The sequence below is a fragment of the Cyprinodon variegatus genome, unplaced genomic scaffold (genome assembly GCF_000732505.1).
Source record: "Cyprinodon variegatus isolate N-32 unplaced genomic scaffold, C_variegatus-1.0 Scaffold7, whole genome shotgun sequence".
Classification (NCBI taxonomy): Eukaryota; Metazoa; Chordata; class Actinopteri; order Cyprinodontiformes; family Cyprinodontidae; genus Cyprinodon; species Cyprinodon variegatus.
In genome coordinates this window covers 2,523,237-2,532,571 of record NW_015150460.1, presented here as the reverse complement: position 1 = coordinate 2,532,571, position 9,335 = coordinate 2,523,237, and positions in this window count along the sequence as shown.

The window sequence follows — 9,335 nt, the reverse complement described above, 5'->3', positions numbered from 1 at the left end:
TAAACCACTTAAAATGATGTCAAAGCCGTAAACATAATAAGCGGATTAGGAGTTAAATAAAAAATACAACAGGTATCATTACGATACATTCAGCTAAATGTCCAGAAGGAACGTCCAGCATTTCTCTACATCCCACACAAACACGACCTCTCTTCCTCTGCTGCTGTTCGCTCCCTACAAGTCCCGTCTCCAGGCTCGCCGAGCGTAAACACCAACGGCACGCCGTGAATCTTTTCAAGAAGGAAGAAGACAAATATTTACACATTTCTCCTCCCAGTGTGTCGTTTTCAGACTTCCAGGGTAAAGAGAAGCACGGCTGCAGTAAAACAATCCAACAAAGACCCTTAACCCCTGATTGCTCCCAGGGCGCCGCACAATGGCATCCCGTTGCTCCCCAAGGGGTTAAATGCAGAGGTGGATTACTCCAATGTGAGATCAAAAAAGTTAAATTATTGTATGAAGGCAACGCTAAAGCGTGAGGGCTAAATCTCAGCTAGCAGAACTGAATCATATTAAGTCTTAATAAAAGCCGGCGTCCTCCATCTTTACAGGCCTCTGCAGATCTTGGTGAGAGTTCAGCTGTTTTATTCTGGTTTGCAGAGCAGAGATAAATCTGAATATAGAAAGTTAGATGAATGTGACACAATGGAAGTCTTTGCACCCAAAAAAATAAAAATAAAACTATACAGAACAAAGAATGAAATAAAAATGATTCTGTAAAGGATCAAATTTCCAGGATGAAATAATTCCTGCTTGGAAACAAAAGAACATGATGCTGCTTCCATGTAAAAGTCATCTTAGGTTTCTTCAGACAAATGAACATAATCAGAAAGTGTAGATTTGATGCAGGATTCAGGTATTTATACGTAAGGGAGAACCAGACCTGCAGAGGTAGAGATTTCTCTTTCTAACATCTTCTTCTATGAGTTTTCCTTGTTATGACATCACAGTTCATCGTTATCTGAGCTAAAAAATGAGCTTTTCTTCCTTCAACTGCCATAAATTTAAAGATAAATGACCAATAAGCAGGGGAAGGATGATTCTTTGTGGAGAAAGTAGCGACTGGGAGTGGTTCAGCTCTGCCAGCATGAAAACAGAACCACACCAAACTCCCACACTGAGGCTCCATGAGCTCCCTGTCATTTCAGCCTGCGGTCGTGGTCAAAAACGACGGAGGACCGGTCGCCTGCTGGGCGTAGCTCAACACACACCCAACAGAGACCTCTTTGTCCCCCTCCTGCTCCTATGAGGGAGGCGTTGTTAAGGGCCGGCTGTAACTCGAGATCCTCCAGCTGGGAAACAGAACCAGGGAGTCCGAGGCCCGACTAGAGGAACCTGGAGACTTAAGCAGAGCTTTAACTCAGACCTCAGGGAGTGAAAACCATTACAAAGAGGCTATTCTGATTTTTTTCCTGAAAAAGTTATTCTGGCAATGCAGTAAAAAATTAACTGGCACAGGACATCTCTGAAAGATGAGATTTTAATCTTTTAATTGAAGGTTGTAGATGGAGATTAATGCCCAGGCTTAGGCTAATGCAAAATCTCTCTTAGAAGCTTAGCAGAACTTTTAATATGGCAGATCTTAATCGAATCAAAGTAGAAGCAGTAGGAACTTGAAACTAGGTCAGAGGAGCATAAAAATCCAAAACTTTATCCTGATAAAGATGCAAAAAAAAAAAAAAACAGGCCGTAATTTATTCATGCATCCATCAAACTGAGGATCTTTTCATTTAAAATGACATAAAAAGTCAGCTTCTGATGTTTTATAGGGCAATTCATTTTTGTTAGCTTTAACCACAGAAACCAATTCGTTCCAATTTGTTTAGATACTATCAAATAAGCTATAAAAGTGAGAAGTTATAATCTTAACCCAAGTTTAAACTGATTCATTAAAAAATAAATAAATATTAATATCTAAGGCTATTTTTTTTTATTATTTACAACTAAAATAAACACGTCTACCTCCAAATTGTATAGTTTACATCAGGGGTCACCAACCTTTTTAAGGCTGAGGGTCACTTCAAGGGTACCGAGACTAAGGAAGGGCGACCATTACTGACCATTGAGCTGCAAGGGTTAGCGTTAGCCTAAACTTTGTTATTTATCAACATATTTTTATTGTTTCTGTTAATTTCTAAGTTTATTTAGACATTTTCATTTTGAAATCTCTATAAATGATTAAAAAGAAGAGCATCAGAATAAAATAAAATTTCAAACCCACTGGCCCCCCATGTGGTCCTTGAGGGCACCGCGTTGGTGACCCCCGGTTTACATTATCTTTGATGCTAGCAAAAGCAACTTAAAAGAAAGAAAGTTGAATTTGTTTATCATGAGGTTGAAACAATTAATCAGATTAAATGGATTAATCTTGATTAATCGATTAATGAAATAATCGTCAATTAATTTAGCAATCAATTAATTATTAACTGGAGTATAGAGAGGGTAAAAAGTAGCTCTATCTGACAGAGCGGCTCACTTAGAGCAGTAATTATACCAAAATTGTAAAATAAATATATAAATGTTTTGCATTTAAGATTGAAAAAAAAAATCTGGAAAAGTTTAGTTTCACCTGGTTTAATTCTGTTAAAAAAAATGTTTTTCAGGAACCTTTGGGGATCTGATGATTAACTGAAAAAAAAAAATCAAAATATTAATCAATTTGCAAAATAATGATTAGTTGCAGCCCTAGTTTATTCCTCCGAAGTCTGTTACCGGGCAGATCAGTGAGCAGGTAAAAAGACCTGTTGCTCATGTACAGCTAATATTCTGTAGCTTTATTGTGAGCAAGAAGAAAGAGGGAAGTCTAATTATGTAACACATGTTTCTCCTTAAGTCCAACCTGATTTAAGTTTGTTTTAACTGTCCATCGGCTCCTAAATAAGCCCCACGCTCAGATCCAGCTGTGTTCTGTACCCTGACCTGGACTCAGCTGCTGAGTTTACTCCTCAGCTGACAGGACACCTACTCATAAAGTAAACATCCTAAACCAAAGCGGCCTCCTATCAGGACAAACCAGGTGACTCATTAGTTTGATTGGGAATCAGATCTTTGGCTTGAAACGTTACAAATCCTCAACGTGTCCGACTATCAGCAGATAAGCTGAATGAACAAGTGAACTTTTACCTGACAGAAGTTTACATCAATTTCTCATTCCTCCCTTTAGTTCAAGTCTCTTAGAGGAAGATATTTATTTCGTCTCTTTTCCCAGATGGCGTCGAGTTATAATAAAACAGTTTCCTAAACTTCCTGTTTATGTTTCAAGCTCTGCTATTTAGAGCTGATCATAAGGTCCAATTTGGTCTTAGCCTTTTTCTATCAGCTTACATTGGCATTTACTGCAAGATATTGAACGGTGACAGAAATTAAGTTCTTTATATAAAGAAAAATTTTAGCTATTGTAAAAATATGCAGTAAATAAAACACCAAAGAGTCTGACACAGAAAAAACCTTTATGAGGCACCAGAATGATTGCTAAACAGCTGTTGGATGAGCTAGATTTTGCCCAGAACAACAACCATATGCTTAAAAAACAAATATTCTGGTGAGGTTTTGTTTCCTTCAGAGAATCAATCTGGTGTTTTAACTTTTGTAAGAGAATATAAAGAAACTGTAAGGCGTAATTCACCCTAAAACGGTGGGAAACGATGGAGTCAAATTTGAAACCTTTAGACGTTTTCCAGCCTCCAGCTGTGCATGAGATATTCATGATAGGAAAGTAGGACTAGGAGTCACTTATCAGCTGTTGTAACAACACTGAGCTCACAGCTGGCAGACTGTTTGAGCCACGACACAGATAGAGTGGCGGTGATACTAACAAATCACAGGCCTTAGGGGGGATCTGGGGAACTGGTGGAGCTCGACTTGACAGGTTGAGGTGTACGATTTTTAAAATAAATCCCTATTTTTCAAATAATAATGAAAAAAACTATTTATCTCTGTGAGATTCCAACCATATGACCTCGCTAAACACAAAAAACGTCCTTTTTTTTCAGAGGGACCTGAGCCGGTTCCCACACGGATAAGGCGGCAAAGCAGACACTCCCTGACCCTGACTCTCGACATCGATCCCAACCAGACTTTCTAAACACTGAGAAGTAATCAGATCCGGTATCGGCTCCAGGAAAAGGACAAATAACAAAGCAGGGTAAAAGGAGAAAAGAAACCTCAGGATTATGGTAGCTACAATCAGAAGGTTTTTAATGTTATTTGGAGGTTATAGTTAAATAACACCAGAAATGTATTTAATATTAGACAATAGACGCAGATGTTCCCTAATGAAAGTGAAAGTGAGCGTAATCCACTAAAGCAAAGATATTGTCACCAGTGAATATCCTTCTGGTTCTCCTGTTCCAACATAAGCTCGGATGGAGGCGATGTGTACCATAGTCTGACTGGTGAGAAGGAATTTTAAAACCCAAAATTTTAAGAGCAGAAGAATGGAGATCTGACAAACAGGAACCCTATGCTGGGATTTAAAAGCGGTCTGTCAGGAACCCAGAATCAGAATCAGAAATACTTTAATAATCCCAGAGGGAAATTACTTTGTTACATGCTCCAGTTATATATATATAAATATATATATATATATATATATATATATATAAACTAAATCCAAGTAAAGTGATACGAGGCGTGCAAAAATAGTGCATAAATGTCAATTATGGAAATGGAAGTAATGGAAATGTTCTTGTAACAAAGGTTCTGGTGAAATTGTGGAGTCATTTCTATTCCCATTTCTTGTTGCTATTAGTAGCAGAGTTTCTTTGCCGGATAAAGAGCTGTTTTTAATTAAAACTTTGCGAGTTTTTTTGCAGTTATACGTCACGTCTCTAAACCCCTGTTAAAACTCACTTCTTTAGGTTTGGTAGTTTAAAAAAATATACAAAAAATGTGAGCTGTAGGAAAATGTTATTCTTCATTTGGCTCAGCTACTAAAAAATATATCATTGCGAAAAATGTATATCTGAAAAAGTATTTTTTTCTGAAAATAAGTGAATGTTTTCTTCAAACTAGCAGATAAGTGAGACACTTTGCGACTGGAATAAGATAATTTACATGTAAAATAAGAAAAAATAACTGCATTTTTTTAGGTCAATAATATTTAATTATCCTATTTTAACCTCTCAAAACCCACCGTTTTAAAGCGTTTACAACTAATAACTCAGAATGCATTAAAAATTACACTGGTAAAATGTTTCAAAAAAAGACTTATTATTTTCGAAAATAAAAAAAACCAAACGGAGTCATGTTTGAACTGATGCAGCTTAGGCTTCATGCAGCTTGGGTGTTTTACTCACCCAATTTTCATGTATATATTCAGAAACAAGGGAGTGTTAGCTTTCAGATAACGTATCACACATGTAATTTGGGATTACAGTTCCTCGGTTATTTGCTTTTCCATTTTGGTATGCAAAATAGGTGAATCTCCCAGAAATTAGGTGGGTATTAAGAGGTTAAGGGTGAAAATGCTCATTCCATTGGCAGATCATCTTTTTTTCCTGCTCAAATTAAGGGTAACTGCACTTATTTTAAGAATTTTGCACTCATTTTCAAAACATTTTTGCAATATAAAACTTTATTTCTGCTTCAGCTGATTTTGATAGATGGGGGAAAATGTTTGGAGAGTGATTGTTGGGCTATATGAGGCTTTTAGATATATACATATGCCACAAAAACAGTAAAACTTTAGTTTTCTGTACATTAAACATTTGATGGTCTGGCTGCTTTCTTCACAAATCCAAATCACTAAGTGAATTTCACCAAACTCTTGCACAGAAAATTTAAGAGGAAATAAGTGTGCTCAGGCGCTAAGCAGTTTATTAAACAGGTCATTCTTCAGGAATGTTTATCCTGGATCATTGATAGCTCAACATTAAGGTTATATATGGTAAATATTAACAAGTTGGAAACCTCAAAAATGGCTTCAAACACAAAGACAAATTGGTGAGGGATTATTTTTGCTTGTGAAAGTAAGCTTTTGCAAACAGTAATTTGATAAAATATGCAATTTAAAGGTTAATATAAGAGGAAACTAAATATATGTACGGATTTAAACTCTATAACCTTCATTTTGAGTTCCAACACACGTTTGATAGGGGTGGAGTGATGGTTAGAGTAGATAAATAACAGGATAAATAACAGCAGCTGTTTACTCTCCACCCATAGTGGAGGAGATGAACGCATTACAGGAATGTTTAAATCCAACCAAAAACTATGCAGAATCAATTAAAAACTATTCACAGACACAGTGATCCATTTCTATTTTAGGTCACAGACCGACACAAAAGTCTGAGGTCAGCCTGGCTGATATAGACCCAACAACATGGTGAAAATGTCTGTTTCTGAGCCCCTGTTTCTAATCTGAGAGCTGAGTGTTTTACATCCAAACTCTAAAACACACACAGTGCTGCCCTGTCAGGCTGACCACCACAGAAAACAACCCCCACTGTTCCTCCGCCAGCATTGCACAATAACTTCAGGGTTACACCCCACAGTGATAAACCGTTTTCCAGCCCACTTGTGTACCGGTAATAACTTCAAGGCTACATTTAGTATAAATAAATACCAGTCAGATACTGAATGACTTATCTTATCACTGTGTGAAGCAGACATAAACCAAACACCCCAAACCTTAGACAACTAGTTTACCTTTTGTTTTCTAAAACCTGTTATTTTAACAGGATACTTGCCAGACATTTTTGTACAAATCACCGTTATTTGTGGGACAATAACTGAACAATTTCAACATAAAGCTGTTTGCTTCCAACTGATTTCACTGTTTAAGCAGCATGCATGCAATGTTTGCAACTATTCTGGGTAGAAGTTACCTGCTGACAGTGATGGGAGTAACGGCGTTGAAAGTAACGGCGTTACTAATGCCGCTACCTTTTTTAGTAACGAGTAATCTAAATTATTACTCTTACTGTAGCTCTAACGCAGTTACAATTGCCGACACCCCCTTACTGTACGTTACTCAGGTCGCACAATTAACCTTTTTTCATGATAGGACTCGTGATAGTGGTGTTACGTCGAGCTGCGTTTCCCCATCAGATACGGTTTCCCCTGCATCTCCGCACAGCGCGGCGGCACGATTCACCGCGCAAGCGACAGGAAACGCGCATGCTCGCTAAAGGTGCGTAACAGCCGCCCTGTGCTCGCGCCACAGGAGAACTACAGAGAGCGTGAACGACCATTAGCCTATATGGAGGAAGGGAGAAATATGTATGTATGTATGTATGTATGTATGTATGTATGTATGTATGTATGTATGTATGTATGTATGTATGGATGTATGGATGGATGGATGGATGGATGGATGGATGGATATAGCTACATGTTGCAGTATCTATAACAACCCAAACACAGGATTTCAGAATTAAACATCCCCAGTTATTAATTTTATACACTCGCAAAAATAACGCAATAGTTACTTTTACTACTAACTAGTTACTTTTATTGTGGAGTAACTCAGTAACTCAGTTACTTTTTGGGAGAAGTAACTAGTAACTATAACTAATTACTTTTTCAAAGTAATGTGCCCAACACTGCCTGCTGAAATAGATATTATAGTAGAGAGTTAGAAAAAGATGGCTTTTGTTTGAATTTTAACTATAAGTGAAGGAGAGACATGTTTATAGCGTGCAAAAAAAATAAGAAATACTTGTTGGTTGATTATATTGTAGGTTCTGTATCTGGGTTCTTGTTGTCTTTATGACCGACCCCCATATATGCAGCATGGAAAGACTGTTAATGTGGAACAAAAATCCAGCTGTTTCTCCAGCTTGTTAAAAGTGGGTCAGCACTGAGTCATGCCTAACCTTTTCCATGTCTGCACACTGACCATTAAACACACCCCTCTGCGACTGAATTCCCTCATTCCTCCACAGACAAATACTCGGCTGTTTTTTCCCCCCAACACCTTTCACTTAAGCGATGATCTCTAAACACCTAAATTCAGTTTTAGTTTAGGGGTGAGAGTAATTGATCCGAGTCTATTCAGCTACTCTGCAGATTTTATTGTGTTTTTCCTGCTGGATCTTCCATCCCCATCCAATTTTTTTGCAGCTGCAGGGTAAAAATTTGGTCAAGGGGAACTTCTACATCTTCAGGCTTGTCTGGGCGAGCCGCTTATCCAAATTCCTCTGTTGGTTTAGATTTGTGAGGTGGATGCTTTCCAAGGAGACGTCTGACTAAGCCTTCTAGTAGTGCACACTGACACATTAAACCACGGAGAGCAAACTCTGCAGGGTCGAGTCTGATCTAGTGGAAAAAGTTAAACCCTCTTAAGCCAAATGACAAACTTACCTGCTGAACAAAGATTTCCCTTCAAGATCAAATGAATATGTTGCTAAAGTTACTTCAACCAAACAGAATATGTTAGAAACACTTATGTTTTTTTTCCATTTAACAAAAAGCAAATAGGTTTTTGTATTAAAAGCCTAAATAAGATTTTCTGACAATATTTCTAAGAAAAAAAATATTTTCTCTTGGAGAATGCAAACATTTATGCTAAAGAATGATTAAAGCTGCAGGAATCTGTCACCAGTTTTACTTCCTCTCTTATATCCTACATTTAAATTTAGCTTAAACAAGCCGCCGGTTACAAACCAAAGTCAAGATACAAAGAGGTTTTTTTAAAGCTATGGTTTCAAAACTCCTAAAAATATGCACATCGTGCAGTTAAAAACAATTTTAATGAGATGCTGCAGAGAGTCCATGAATGATAGGGAACAGTTGAATGCAGCTGCACATTGTACATCAGCTGGCTGAAAGAGGACTTCCATAATGAGATACACAAATTATGCTCCTTGGAAATATGTTGGCTGGTGTAAAACAAAGATAGTTAAAATAAAGCTGTGTAACTTTTAGACCGTTTTAATGCCTCCGATAGCAACTGGCAGCTCTGCACTGCTGCAGAAATCAAACATCTCCCTCGGTTTTATGGAGCCTGTTGATTAACCGTGATTAATCAATTATTAAAATAATCATAGACTAATTTAGTTATTAAATAATCGTTAATTGGAGTATAGACTGTAAAACATGCCTTTAGCTGACAGAGCAACAAACTTAGAGTAGTAATTATATCAAAATTGTAAAAAAAACAAACATTTTGCATTAAATCCTTTTAAATATGCTCTATCTAGAACTCCTCAAGTGTTAAAGTTTAAGTTTCACCTGGTTTGATTCAGTAAGGAATCTTTGTTAAGGAAACTTTGCCTATAGATTATTAATTGATTAATTGAAAAAATTATCGACAGATTATTTGATTTGCTAAATAATCATTAGGATTAATCCAATCCGTACCATCAGCTCATTTTCGTATTACGCAAGCAGAT